This window comes from Chenopodium album, chromosome 20 (assembly GCF_948465745.1).
Source record: "Chenopodium album chromosome 20, dcCheAlbu1.1, whole genome shotgun sequence".
Classification (NCBI taxonomy): domain Eukaryota; kingdom Viridiplantae; phylum Streptophyta; class Magnoliopsida; order Caryophyllales; family Amaranthaceae; genus Chenopodium; species Chenopodium album.
Window position 1 is genome coordinate 18,188,493 of NC_137853.1, and position 15,351 is coordinate 18,203,843.

A 15,351-nucleotide genomic window follows, 5' to 3' on the forward strand; every position below is an offset into this window, starting at 1 on the left:
TGACCTTTTGTTTCATTTTCTTTCTATTCTTGGTTTTTGTGAAGTAAACTGATCATTTGTGATGGAGTTTGTGGTAGATGAGTTGGAGTTTTCGTTTTTATGAATGCAAGTTTGTGATATCATTTTCTTTGTGAATAATGGCAAATATTTGAGAAAAAGCCGTCCTTCTTTATAAAAGGCATGGACTAATAAATTGCATAATAGAAAAGGTCGTCCGAATTAAGTAAAAGGCAAGGACATTGCAAATTCAAATATAAAAAATTGAAAAAGTGAAAAAAATCAAAAATATTTTGATGTATTCTTTTCTCCTTCTAAGCATTGAGGACAATGCTTCATTTTAGCTCTGGGGAGAAGCGTGTACGCTTTGTATATATTTCTTTGTGAGTATAGCTTCAAGCTAAGTAAGCTTGGGGGTGTTGTTTTTGTTTGGTAATTTCTTAATTGTGGTGTTAAGGATTGATCAACCTTTTGCTTCACTTTTTAGGAAAATCACCAAATTTTAAATTTTAGCCTACCTTCACCCTTTATGCCTTATGTTACAATCTTGGGGAAAGACCTTTCGACCTTGATAGTTGAGTCACTATTCGGGGGAGGGCATCATGGGTCATTGCCTAAGGAAAGGGGATGCATAGTCGAGATTGTCGAGTAGCCTAAATAAATTTTTTGTTCCGGTTCCTTCGAGGAATCATTGGGATACTCACTAAGGGGAGATTTGAGACTAGTGGGGAGAACGCGGTAAGATTGTTTGGGATGAATATGGATTGTGATGTCTAGTTCCTATGCCTAGCATACCCTATGTTTCAATCAACCTTAGATATCTTGAAAAGTGCATACCTTAACTACTTGAGAAAGATTTTCATTCATTTGCATTATAGTCTTTATGTGAGTTCATTTCGCAAAGTTTAGTTTTCATTTTCTTTTCTTTTATTCTTATGGTTTGCCTCATTGATGTTTGGTGGAGAGTTATGGGTCAAACTCTTAGGATACCCATACGAGACCTCACTCGTCCTCATTGGCGACTTTGGGGTTTAAATGGCTTGTTGTAGCTAAAAACAACCGTGATTCCTATGACAGTGAGTCTTAGTGTATATTCTTATCTTGAGTCTTTCATTTTCTTTTTCAATAAATTTTCATCCTTGATCTTTCTTGCTTTGTTTTGCTCGAGGACGAGCAAAAGTTTAGCTTGGGGGAATTTAATGAGTGACATTTATGGCACTCATTTGATCTCTTTTTGGATTAATTTCATTTCATTTTATTACTCTTTTCTTTAGTTTTCCTTAGTTTTATTCTTATTTTCTTCATTGATACTTTTCTTAGTTAGTTCCTCTATTTTGTGCATTTTCTAGTTTACTTGTTGTTTTTCCCTTTTATTTGCTTTTTCACCTTTGTTTCTAGGTTGTGATTGATTGTCCAAGAATTCCTGACCTTCCTCTCCATGGTTTTTCATTGCTTTTCATGCCTTATGCTTGTGCAAAGAGTTTCAGTCAAGGGGGATCCGATGAGCAAGCTTCAAGACCTTGGTTATGCTCTTTTCTTGGCTTATATTCTTCAAGAATTCCAAGGAAGTTGCTGCGTACCTTGTCCTCCATCACCATCATCTATGATGTGTGCACCACATGAGCTAGGACGAAGAGAAGAAAGGGTCTCTACCCAGATTGGTGCGGGCGCACTCGGGGAGTGTGCGGCCGCACATATGTCGAGTGCGGCCGCATATCTGGTGCGTGCGGGCGCACCTATCTGGGTGTGTTTCCTGTGCGCGCCACTCTCTCTCCTACGTGCGACCGCACCGGCGTGGGTCTATTTTTGGGCGTCAAAACCGACCTCCTCTTTGTATATATAGTTATTTCCTTCTATTTTTGGAAGAAGTTTTTACATTAGATTTCATTTTGCTTAGTTTTTTATTAGAATTTTAGAGAGAGAAACTCAAGGATTGAAGAGAGAGAAACTTATGGTTTTTGGTTGATTGTTCAAGAATTCTCCATTGTAATTGTTCTTTTGATCAAAGTTTGTAAGGATCTTTCATCTTTGATTTCAATATAAGTTTGTTTTTAGTTGATTTCATTTGTTTTTCATATTATTGTTGATTGATTGAAGTTTGTTTGATGTTTGATTGGAGTTAATTGAAGTTTGATTGATTGTTGATTTGATCTTTGATTTCTAATATGTTGATGATGAAATTGTTGATTATTGTAGTTTTGATCTTAATTTCCATGGCTAGTGAGTAGTTTTCTAGCTAGGGAAATGGTGAAGCATGTATGAGTGATGGATTAGGGTAATTTGGGGATAATTAATGGAGTTGATGATATGATTAAATTTGGTTGATAATTCATGTGCATGTGTGTAATTGATTGAAGCTTGGCCATCTTTTATTGTTGCACTAGATTGCATTGTAAGCTTGCTATGATACGGACCATTGATTAGTAACTTGCAATTTCTCGATTGAGGTATCTTGTGATGTTTCCTAGTTAGTGTTTAGCGTAGTTGGTGCTAGTTAGACCTCTAGGAGAAATATCTTGGTATGCTCTTTTGGATACATGTTTGATCTTCCTTCATATCACTTGACTTAGTTGGTTTGACCTCCCAAATTACCATTCTCCATTACAATTACATGTGGATCCATTCCCCTAGTGTCTTTTATATTGATTTTATACAAGTTCATTGCATCGTTTAGCTCTAGCTCTAGTTCTTACCATAAACCCCGCATTTGACTTCGGAGTAGCTTGACATTAGGCAATATACATTCAATTTCCATTCCTTTGGGTTCGACCTCGACTTACCACTACACTTCCATAGGGGTTTGTTGAGTTATAAATATTGTTTGATTGGGTGGGGTGGTAGCCCAACGACCTACCGTTTCTTGTCCTATCAGTATTTTTATAAGTATTTTATTTAAAATAAATATTTTGTGAAGTATATAAATAATTTAAAATATTTTATTATGGTATTTTAATTATTTATTTTAAGTAAATTTGGAAATAATTTTTAAAAGGAAAGTTTGTTTAAGTATTTATTTTATTAAAATTGGGCCTTAATTATTTAGGAAAGGGATTAGGAAAGAGTAAAGAGGGAAAGTTTAGGTATGAAGGGTTTCTAGAGAAAAGGGCTAGACATGTTAAGACTCATGGTATGATCGTATGGGTAGACGTGAGGACGTTGTGAAAAAAACAAAGGACACAAGGATCAAATAGCACGAAAGACCAAAAGACAAACTAACTTGATTAATTTTGTTTAACTTTAATGTTTAAGCTGTTTACTAGGTGAAAAAGGTACATTGGCAATCGTTAGTCATAAATAATATCAACCACAATCTAAGGCAAAGAGCACATGTTAAGGTTAGCACAAAAAATCACAAGAACTAGGAAGACGAGTGGAATTCTAGAAGAGTTAGGACTCATGGGTATAAATAAATAAAAATATAAAATTCTATAATCCTATGTTATATGAGATGACACGGATTAAAGGACTTGGCTAAGACTAGCTTGACACGAAATGAAAAACAGAAAAATAAAAAGTTGCACACTAAAAAGACACCTAAACTAGACATGCTGTAGCATATTGGTTATTACGTTTGATATTGGACTCTGATTGTGGCGAAACCAACGCCAAATGAAACATAAAACTCGGGGCTACAGATTCATAGGTGGCATGACACGTAACTCTTTTTAGAACTCCGACTATGACCAAAACAAGTCGACGCTTGTGACGGATACGAGAATAAAAATCGGGGTTGACTCAAAATAAAAAATAAAAAAACTATAACTCGACTCTAATAAAAAGAAAAGGGTTTGATAAGAGAAGAATAAATAATTAGATAAAAAGCCAACAAAAGAAAAGCACATATAAGCATATTGTCAAGCATGATGTAATGAAATTCGCAACTTAAAGTCAAGTTCTATGTTCCACTACGGTCAAGCTTTTGGGTGTCAAAGGGTACCATGGTTAAGAGTTTGGACGCATTAGCAAGGCAGCCTCCCAAGTTCGTGATGAAATCGAATTCGACTCCATTGTAATACCCCGTATTTTTATATGTATTTTATTTAAAATAAATATTTTGTGAAGTATATAAATAATTTAAAATATTTTATTATGGTATTTTAATTATTTATTTTAAGTAAGTTTGGAAATAATTAATAAAAGGAAAGTTTGTTTAAGTATTTATTTTATTAAAATTGGGCCTTAATTATTTAGGAAAGGGATTAGGAAAGAGTAAAGAGGGAAAGTTTAGGTATGAAGGGTTTCTAGAGAAAAGGGCTATAAATACTCAACACTTGGGCAAATTAAACTTTGCCCAGAGTGGAGAAAACACAAGGTAAAATTTCTCTCCCTTATCCTTTATTTTCCTTTTCTTTTTCTTTCTTTTTCCCCTTCCCCTTTTATCATGGTCGGTCGGCTCCCCCACCACTGGTCGCCACCACAGCCACCGGCGCAAGCGCGAGCAGCCGCAGCGACAACGGCAGGGCGCGACAGCAGCCCAGTCGTGCCGTGGTGGCTGCTACCTTACGGTTTTTCGCAAAAAAATAAATTAAATCTTTGTTTTTAAATCTTGATTAAACCTCTGATATAATTATAAGGGAAATTCTACATGGTGGCGTCCAGGTTTCAATTTTTCTACGTGGAAGACACACTTTTTTCCAATTCTCTCAAGTGGCACCCAAGTTTTGAAAAATTACGTATAGTCCCTTTTTTTGGGTTTTATGGATAACCTTTTGATTTTTTGGTTAACCATAATTAATTTTTTTCTTAAAAAAATTAATTTTTTCAAAAAAAAAAAAATCACAACTCCCAACCTACGACCACCCTCCCTACCACCAGCCCTAGCCACCACCCCACTGCCACCATCAGCCGCGCCTAGAACCTTCGCCACGCCCAGACCTAGCGTCAGTCGCCGTTCCTCCCCCAACCCCCTTCCATCGCAACTAAATCACCCCCAACCCCCTCCCGTCTCCACTAAACCACCACAACCAATCAATGATTACCGGATTTTCACCCTAGCTAACCCCAAAACCCCTTCGAAACCCCACAAACCCTAAGCCTTTTCGATACCCCACCAACCCAGATCCCAAGAAACGGAGTAGTTGAAGGTAAGTGGGGTCGGAGTTGGGACGGAAAAAGGGTAAGGGGGCTAAGATTGAGACGGAGAAGGAGTTTCGAGGGTAGAGGGATGGTTTTCCTGGGTTTTTGTGGGGATTGGAAAGGGGTTGGTGGTCCGATTCGTGGGTAGGGAGGGATAGGGGACGCCGCGCTGGGGGAGGGGGAGTTTGGGTGGCTAGAGTCGCGGCGTAACTAGGGGAGTTAGGGCGTTAGGCAGAAAGCCAGCGGAGACGATCCAGTTTATTTTTTAACTTATTTATTTATTTTTTTAACAAAAATTTAACATTTTTTTAAAACATTTTATATAATTTTAGTTTTATTGTTTTAGACCAATCACAGGCTGCCACATGTCAGGTTAACCATTTTTTTTTTTTTATAAAAGTTAGCCATAAACTAAAAAAAAGGACACTATACATAATTTTGCAAAACCATAGTGCCACTTGAGAGATTTGGAAAAAAGTGTGTCTTCCACATAGAAAAATTGAAACCTAGAGGCCACCATGTAGAATTTCCCTAATTATACATTAAGGGTTTTGTGTTAATATTATGATGTTTGATTATAAGTAGTATTTAATTTTATTTTCAGAGTTTTAATTCTAATTCAAAAGCCTCAACTTTGAAACCCTAGATTCATAAATAATTGATGATTGAAGGATTATGATTTAGGGTGGTTTAAACCTTTAATTTAAGTGTTGAAAAGTATAATTACAGCAAGTTTTTTATATAATTATAATTCCGGAATACTTCGTAGTATGCTAAAAATCAAGTTTCTTTAAGGAATTTTAATTACTCAATATTTGGGATTAAAGTATGAGGTTTTAAATAAAATTTTATCTTGTTTTCAATTAATTTATAGTGGTTTTATAAGAGTATATATTGCGGGAAATTTGTGTGGAGTAAATATTAATGCTTCCTTATAATTTTGGTTTGTAGGTGTAGCCACCCATTTGTGTCTCCCCAAAACCAAACCCAGTGATGAATATATTTCGCGTCGAATCATATTCGAATAAAGTGAAAGTGTGAAAAGTCAAGTGTTGCGGATAGTTTTTATTAAAATTCTTTCTCTCTGTTTTTGAAAACCACTCTATTTTATTAAGAAAGACAATCCAGTTTAGTTTGGTGACATGGATCCAATAATAGTGTAGTTGAATGGGGCTCGCAAAGACCTTTCCAATGATATATTATAAGCCCAATTCCGATAAATAATGAGGAAGTTATGGCCAAAGTACTAAACAGGGCTCGGTTTGTTCATTACAAGCGGCCCAATGATCTAGAGGAGGGCCCAATGTTAATTATTAATCCTAAAATTATTAGGATTAATTATAATTTTCTAGAAGTCTCTAGAAAGTTCTTTTAAATTATAATAGAGTTAGGATTAATGATTATATTATGATGAATTTTTATTTGGAATAAAATATTATTATTTTAATATTTTATTAAAATACGATTTTAGCTTTTGTACGGATTCCTTAGATCAAATTCGGTTAAAGAGTAAAAGCCAGGTTGCCGCCAAACGACAAGTCTGTCGCCTCGCGACAGACCCTGTCGCCAAGCGACATAGTGATTTTGCGGCGACAGCGTGTAGTTTTATTCCTTATCATATTCTATGCTTTTCCGGACTTTTTTTCTTATAAATCGGGTCCTCGACCTCCGTTTTTCAATCATCAACTCTCATTAAAGATTACTTCATATTTTCTTTCTCTTTCTAAACCAACTCTTTTGCAAACACAACATCGCATACACAAGGTCTTGACACACCTAGCCAAGTTCGAAGTTGCGTTCGCCCTAGACGAGAAAGGTTGATAATTTTTGAGGGTTTGGTCCCAAATCCAGTTTAAACTTTTTAACTCTTTCTTTTTGTTATTTAATTTAATTCTTTAATTTATTATTTTCATTGAAATTTACTAACGCGTTCATTTTGTTATTAGAAAGAGGTACGGGGCTTCGTGATGGGAGAAGAAACGGTAGGTCGTTGGGCTACCTCCCCACCCAATCAAACAATATTTATAACTCAACAAACCCCTATAGGAGTATAGTAGTAAGTCGAGGTCGAACCCAAAGGAATGGAAATTGAATGTCTATTGTCTAATGTCAAGCTACTCCGAAGTCAAGTGCGGGGTTTATGGTAAGGACTAAGGCTAAAGCTAACAATGCAAATGAACTTGTGTAAAATCAAATGTAATAGGCACTAGGGAAATGGATCCACATGTAATTGCAATAGAGAAGGGTAATTTGGGAGGTCAAAATAACTAAGTCAAGTGATATGAGGGAAGATCAAACATGCATCCAAAAGAGCATACCAAGTTATTCTCCTAGAGGTCTAACTAGCGCCAACTACGCTAAATACTAACTAGGAAACATCACAAGAAACCTCAATCGAGAAATTGCAAGTCACAAATCAATGGTCCGTATCAAAGTGAGCTTACAATGCAATCTAGTGCAACAATCAAAGATGGTCAAGCTTCAATCAATTACACACATGCACATGAATCATCAACCAAGTTTAATCACATCATCAACTCCATTAATTATCCCCAAGTTACTCTAATCCATCACTCATACATGCTTCACCATTACCCTAGCAAGTAAACTACTCACTAGCCATAGAAATTAAGATCAAAACTACAATAATCATCAATTTCATCATCAACATATTAGAAATCAAAAGATCAAATCCAAAATCAATCAAACTTTAATCAAACATCAAACAATCAACAATCATAAGAAAAACAAATGAAATCAACTAAAAACAAACTTATATTGAAATCAAAGATGAAAGATCCTTACAAACTTGATCAAAAGATCAATTACAATGGAGAATTCTTGAACAATCAACCAAAAACCATGATTTTCTCTCTCTTCAATCTTGAGTTTCTCTCTTTGAATTCTAATAAAAAACTAAGCAAATGAAATCTAATCTAAAACTTCATAAAAAAACTTAGCCAAAAATAGAAGGAAATAACTATATATACAAAGGAGAGGTCGGTTATGACGTCCAAAAATAGACCCACGCCGGTGCGGTCGCACGTAGGAGAGAGAAAGGCGCGCACAAAAATGTACCCAACTAGGTGCGCCCGCACACGCTTGATGTGCGGCCGCACGCGCCACCTGTGCAGCCGCACATCCCTCGTGTGCGCCCGCACCTGCTTGGGTGAACTTCCTTCCTTCTTCGTCCTCGCTCATCTGGTGCACACACCATTGGTGATGGTGATGGTGATGGGGAACGAAGTAGGAAGCAACTTTCTTGGTATTTTTTGGTGAACACAAGTCATGAAAGGTGCACACACAAGGTCTTGAAGCTTGCTCTTCGGGTCCCTCTTGACTTGGAGCTCTGTATACAAGCATAAGGCATCAAAAGCAATGAAAACCATTAAAAGGAAGCTCGGGAATTCTTGGACAATCGATCATAACCTACAAATAAAAGAGAAAAAGCAAATAAAAGGGAAAAACAACAAATAAACTAGAAAATGCACAAAATAGAGAAACTAACTATGAAAAGCATAAAATGAAGAAATCGAGAGTAAAACTAAGGAAAACTAAAGAAAAGAGTTATAAAATGAAATGAAATTTATCCAAAAAGAGATCAAATGAGTGCCATAAATGTCACTCATCAAATCCCCCCAAGCTAAACTTTTGCTCGTCCTCGAGCAAAACAAAGCAAGAAAGATCAAGGATGAAAAATTTATTGAAAATGAAAAGAAAGACTCAAGATAAGAATATACACTAAGACTCACTGTCGTAGGAATCACGGTTATTTTTAGCTACAACAAGCCCTTTAAACCCCAAAGTCGCCAATGAGGACGAGTGAGGTCTCATAAGGATATCCTAAGAGCTTGACCCATAACTCTCCACCAAACATCAATGAGGCAAAACCATGAAAAAAAAGAAAAGAAAATGAAAACAAAACCTTTGCGAAATGGACTCACATAAAGACTATAATGCAAATGAATGAAAATCTTTTTCAAGTAGTTAAGGTATGCACTTTTCAAGATATCTAAGGTTGATTGAAACATAGGGTATGCTAGGCATAGGAACTATACATCACAATCCACGTTCATCCCAAACAATCTTACCGCGTTCTCCCCACTAGTCTCAAATCTCCCCTTAGTGAGTATCTTAATGATTCCTCGAAGGAACCGGAAAAGAAATTTATTTAGGCTACTCGACAATCTCGACTATGCATCCCCTTTCCTTAGGCAATGACCCATGATGCCCTCCCCCGAATAGTGACTCAACTATCTAGGTCGAAAGGTCTTTCCCCAAGGTTGTAACGTAAGGCATAAAGGGTGAAGGTAGACTAAAATTTAAAATTTGGTGATTTTCCTAAAATGTGAAGCAAAAGGGTGATCAATCTTAACACCACAATCAAGAAATTACCAAACAAAAACAACACCCCCAAGTTTACTTGAAGCTATACTCACAAAGAAATATATACAAAAAGTGTAAACGCTTCTCCCCCAATCTAAAATGAAGTATTGTCCTCAATGCTTAGAAGGAGAAAAGATTACATCAAAATATTTATGAATTTTCACTTTTTCAATTTTTTGTTTTTTATTTATTATTTGAACTTGCAATGTCCTTGCCTTTTGCTAAATTCGGACGGCTTTTTCTATAGTGCAATTTATTAGTCCATGCCTATTATGAAGTAGGACGGCTTTTTCTCAAACATTTGCCATTATTCACAAAGAAAATGATATCACAAACTTGCACTCATAAAAACCAAAACTCCAACTCATCCACCACAAACTCCATCATAAATGATCAATTTGCTTCACAAAAACCAAAATAAAAAGAAAATGAAACAAAAGGTCAAAGTACTAAAGATGTGGCTTGAAAAGAAGGTATAAGGCTCAAATGGTTGCAAGAAGGCAAATGTAAACCCAAAAATAAAGAAAATAACAAACTAAGTCAAAAATGAAAAATACCACCCCGAAAAATGTGCCTTTGTCCTTCCTAGATAGCTCGGTCTCGGGTTTAAGAATCATACATCAAGCTTTATAGATTAGGTTTGCATAGTCAAGGATCCACGCCGCTCATACAAAGAATGTTGATGGCTTGAAAAACAATGAACCTCACATGGATGTAGCAAAAACTCACTAATGGTGTCAAATTGACTATAGGGAGCAACTACCAAGCATGCCACAAACAAGTAGAATCCGGCTTCATGATCCTCCTAGTTCAAACCAACTACCCTAGCATACACCTATCCTAGAGTCAACCGAACATAGTCTCAAACCGTAATCACCTTTACTACCTAGGAAGAAAATCATGCAAAAGACAAAGTCTAATGTATAAAGTCCAATTCAAAAAGAAAATAAAAATGAAAAATATGCCTCAAAATCATACCACAAATAAAAAGAAAATTAATAGAAAATAAAAGAAAAGGAAAATAAAAGAAAAGAAATGGAGACATAGAAAAAGGAAAATAGGAGAAATAATATGAAAGGAGTAGAAAGCAAGTTAAACACATAAAAATCCCAATCGACAAACAAGTGATCGATAGACATCATCGTCATCGATCCCAAACACATTACGTGTTAACAAGCATTCATCCTCGAACCATTCAACTTCCCCTAAACTAATCCTATTCTATGCAACCAAAGAAAAATAAAGAGAAAAATAAGAAAGATCTCACCGGGCTCCAAGCTTAGCGAAAATAAACGAATCAAGTAGAAACCACCTTCGCTGCATTCCATGATCAAAAGCTTCTTCAAGAAACAAAGTGAGAAAAAGAAAAATAAAAGAAGCTATAAACAAAGAAAATGGTTAGTAACTTCAAAACAAAAGAAAGAAAATAACAAATAAAAGGAAACTAAACTAAGCAAAAAGTATATACAACTAAGTAAAAATAAAAGCTAAACTATCAAAGAATAAAAGGAATAAAAGAAAGGAAATCTAAGAAAGCAATAAATTAACCAACTAAAGAACTAAGCTACACTACAAAATATGGATTTTAGGGCTTTGGATCAAAGGGTTTTGGATTAAAGGCATTTGGATATAAGGGAACAACCACAACAACAACATCATAAGCAAAGCATCATCACAATCAACAAGTAACCAAGCAAACCGGGCAAGCATACAAGCTACAAGGAAAGTAGCATAGAGATCAAGAAAAAGAGGAAACCAAACAAGAGGAGCAAAATAAACATGCAAGCAACTAAGATATGTACACAACAACAAATATTTTCCACCGAGCAAAGCATTAGTTCCCCCAAGCTAGATAAAGATATATCTCAACATCCCAAACAATACAAAACAAGCATCAAAAATATAAGGGATGGAGGCAAAAAGCACAAAAAGCATAAGGGAACTAATGACTACTACCATCACCACCACCACTACCACTAGGCCCGGCCCCATTAGGGTCAATGTTGCCCACGGGGTCATCGAAGGATGGAGGTGGATAAGGCTCCCATCCTCTGGTGAAACCCTCGGGCCACCCATAATGCCCCTTGAAAAGATCTTGTTGCCAAGGAGCAAGAGGGGTGAAGTTATCGGGCAATCGTAGTTCGTAGGGGTGGTTGTCATGGACATAGGGGTAGTTAGGATCACCCCTATAGTCACATCCACCAGTAGCCTTGTAATCGTAATTACCTTGCTCATCCGGGTAGAAGCGACGCTCGGTATCGGGGTTGGAAGGACCCGGCCAATATAGATGCCCGTAAGAAGGTATAAGACCTTGTTGGGGCGGGAAGTAAGTATAGTTAACCGGGGGAACAATGTTCCCGCGGTTAACTTCCGCATCATAGAGTTGTTGTTGTGCAAACATACCTTGTTGCATTTCTTGGATACCTCTCAATTGGGTGTAGACGGCCTCAAAATCTTGATCATACATGCCGTCCAAACGGATTTGCAATCCGCTCATTTGCTCACTAAGAGCTCTCATATCGGCATTCTCATAAGCATGTTGCCCTTGTTGTTCTTGATCTTGAGGGACTAGTTGTTGTGGAATTTGTTGTTGTTGTTGACGTTGTTGTTGTCGTTGTTGTTGTTGTTGTTGGACTCTCTGGAACTCCTCATCGTCATCCTCATCAGAGTCAAAGTTGGGGCGCCGAAAGGACCTAGGGACATGCCAAATGTTCTCGGTGTTGATCCGGCCCAAAGAAGTCAACCCGGGGTTAGGCAAGAAGCACCAATGCTCATTGTTCCTTAACCACTCATATCTCCCATCTTCATAGTTCTTGGAGATGAATTGAATTTGCCCCAATTGTCTCAAGTCAAGATATTGGGTGGCGTTGTCTCTAACCTCCTTGCAAAAGGGAAGATAGTGGTCAAGGCGGAGGCGAGTCAAAAGCCTAGTCACCATGCCCCTGCATGGTATTTCTCCCGTGCTCCGGCCCCTTAGATCAACACAATATTGGGCAAAGATGTACCCCAAGTTCAATCGGCCTCGATACTCTGGGCGGGTAGACAACCAAAGCACCTTGAGCTCAAGCTTGCTCATCTTCCCCAACTCTTGCTTGTGGAACACAACGTACCCCAAAATGCGGTGTACTACCCGAAGACAAGGTTGGTATACCGATGAGATCTTGGCTTTGTTGGTGATGAATTCATTACCACCCGAAATATCTTCCCACCAAGAGTTGTGGTCATACTCCGGGAAGATGTACGGCTCCACATTCAAAATAACCCCATGGCGGTCAAAATCCAACGGCGCATTAAATTCTTCCAATGAATGATTAAAAGGATGGTTGAAAATTTGGAACCGCACCCGGTATTGCCCTCCCATGGGTACAAGCTCCAAGGTAGCCAAGAACTCCAACGTTGGCTCCTTGTAGGTGCAGTAGGCCGTGTTGATGAAAGACCCCATTCGCAAGTTCAAGAGCAAGGACCTCACATCCTCATCTATCCCCAAACTAGTCATGTCACGTTGGAGATAGTGGCGGGTCGGTTTAAGGGTTCTTTCTTCCTTTAGTTGTTGGTAAATGGTTCTTTGATCGGAGGTGAGGTTTTTCTTTTTAGGAAGAGGGGTAGGTGATCGTGTTTGAGAGGAGGGGTTTGAAGATGTGCTTGGCCTAGAAAAAGTGCTAGGCCGGAAAGATGTACTTGGGCGAGATTCCTTGATGGAAACATCGGTTTTTCTCTTTTTGGTGAATTTCTTGAGGATTTTAGACATTTTTGAGGCTAGGGAAAATCACCAAACAAACAATCCAAGAAAAATTCCAATAATCCAAAGAACACCACACCAAGAGTCACACCTTACTACCAAGATTTTCAATTCACAAACTCACACTTTCTTCCAACAAAATCAATTCCAATTAAACCAAATACACCAATTACCCAAGAACAACCTCTTTCAACAATCCAAAGAACAACCAAATAACCAATACCTATTTCAACACTTACTACCCAATTTCCAAAATTCAATCTCAAAAATTATCAACCAACAATGATGAAAATAGCTACAAAACCAACAAACAACACAATGTTATATAATTTCAATCATCAAACATCACAAATTCACATCCAAAATCAAAATCAATCATCAAAAATCACAAAACCCATACTACTACTATTCATGCTCATACAAAAAATTCAATCAAGCAAAATTATGATATAATTAACAAAATTGAAGCAAGGAAAAGTGATTGTACCATACAAGGAGCAAGATTGACCAACTTAGAGCCTCCAATTGCAAGGACACACAAAAGCCCAAAATTACACCCAACAATGAAGGAGAGAGAATGAGGGTTTATTTGGGTCAAAATGTGTGGAATTTGATGAGTAGGAAGGTTTGTGAGTGAATTTAGATGAAAATGGACTGATTTTTATGAAGTTTTCTTGAAATTTTGATGGTGAATGGTGAGGGTTTGGTGCGCACAAGGGAGGGTTTGAGAAGGGGAGTATGCGTGAGAATGAATGAAGGAATGAGGGCAAAATGAAAGAGGGAAGAAGAAGAAGAAGAAGAGGAATAAGAAGGGGCACGGCAGCAGGGGAGTGCGGCCGCACCCACGAGATGTGCGCCCGCACCATGCGCGTGTGCGGCCGCACATCAGCTGTGCTTTCTCTTTCTTTTTTTTTCTTTTCTTTGATGCTTACTGATCACTTAGGTACGCACATGAATCATGATGGTGATGAGCAACAACATAGGCAGTAGCTAAAAACATTTTTAGTGAGCTCAAAGTTAAAGATTCATGTGCTCACCACAAGAACTCACTAAGCATCAACTTCCTCCAACTTTCAAAACATGAATTTCCTATCTTACCGTCCTAAAATTCTTACCCCTTTTACCTCAAATATCAATTGGAATCGAACACAACCATGATATGTGTCGCAAACACCTTCCATTCATCACGCTATCTTGAAGAAATCCAATCTCGCAAAGTTCATCCTAAAAATCCAAACAAGTAGAAAAGTGAAAGAAAACAAAAGGTAATATAAGAAACAAAAACAGGAAAACTCAAAAATCAAAAGGAAAGGTTAGAATCTCCGGGTTGCCTCCCGGGAAGCGCTTGCTTAAGGTCGTAAGCTCGACCCTTCCTCCAAATCATGGAGGGTCAAAGAACACCACTTTCTTCAAGGTAGTAGAAAGAGCAAAATCCTCTTCATTCTTAAGCAACCTCTCATTGTTGCTTGATGAGATTTCCATGGAATTCTTCTCAAATTCACATTTTTCTTTTTCTCAACTTCTTTGAATCACGAGCCTTCTTCTTCGGCTTTTTGTTCGATGTAGATGGAACTTCAACATCCACAACTATAGAAACTTTCTCTTCTTCTTGAGAAATAAGCTCAAACCAACTTGGAATCTCAACTTCCTCCTCATCCTTTGGCTTGGGAATCATAATTTCTTCTTCACTAACCTTCATGCTATCAAAACTTGCAAAAACATCATCAAAATTCTCAAGAACATTGTTAGTAGAAGAATTAATCATGCATACATTGTCAATAGAACGAGAGAATTTAGCACATGCCATATCTTGCACAAAAGATAGAGACTCGTGCATTAGTTTCAACTTAAAACTCTCCTCTTGTTTACCACATCTCAAAGTAATGTGGCACCCTTCCACATCTATCAAAGCTCCCGAGGTAGCTAAGAAGGGTCTCCCTAAGATGATTGGAATATGTTAATCTTCCTCAATCTCCAAAACCACAAAATCTACGGGAAAAACAAACTCTCCAATCTTAAGTGGGACATCATCAACTCTCCCCTTAGGAATCTTCATAGATCGATCGGCCAATTGAAGGGTTGATGAGTGACATTTATGGCACTCATTTGGTCCCTTTTTGGATGAATTCTATTTCATTTTATCTCTCTTTTCT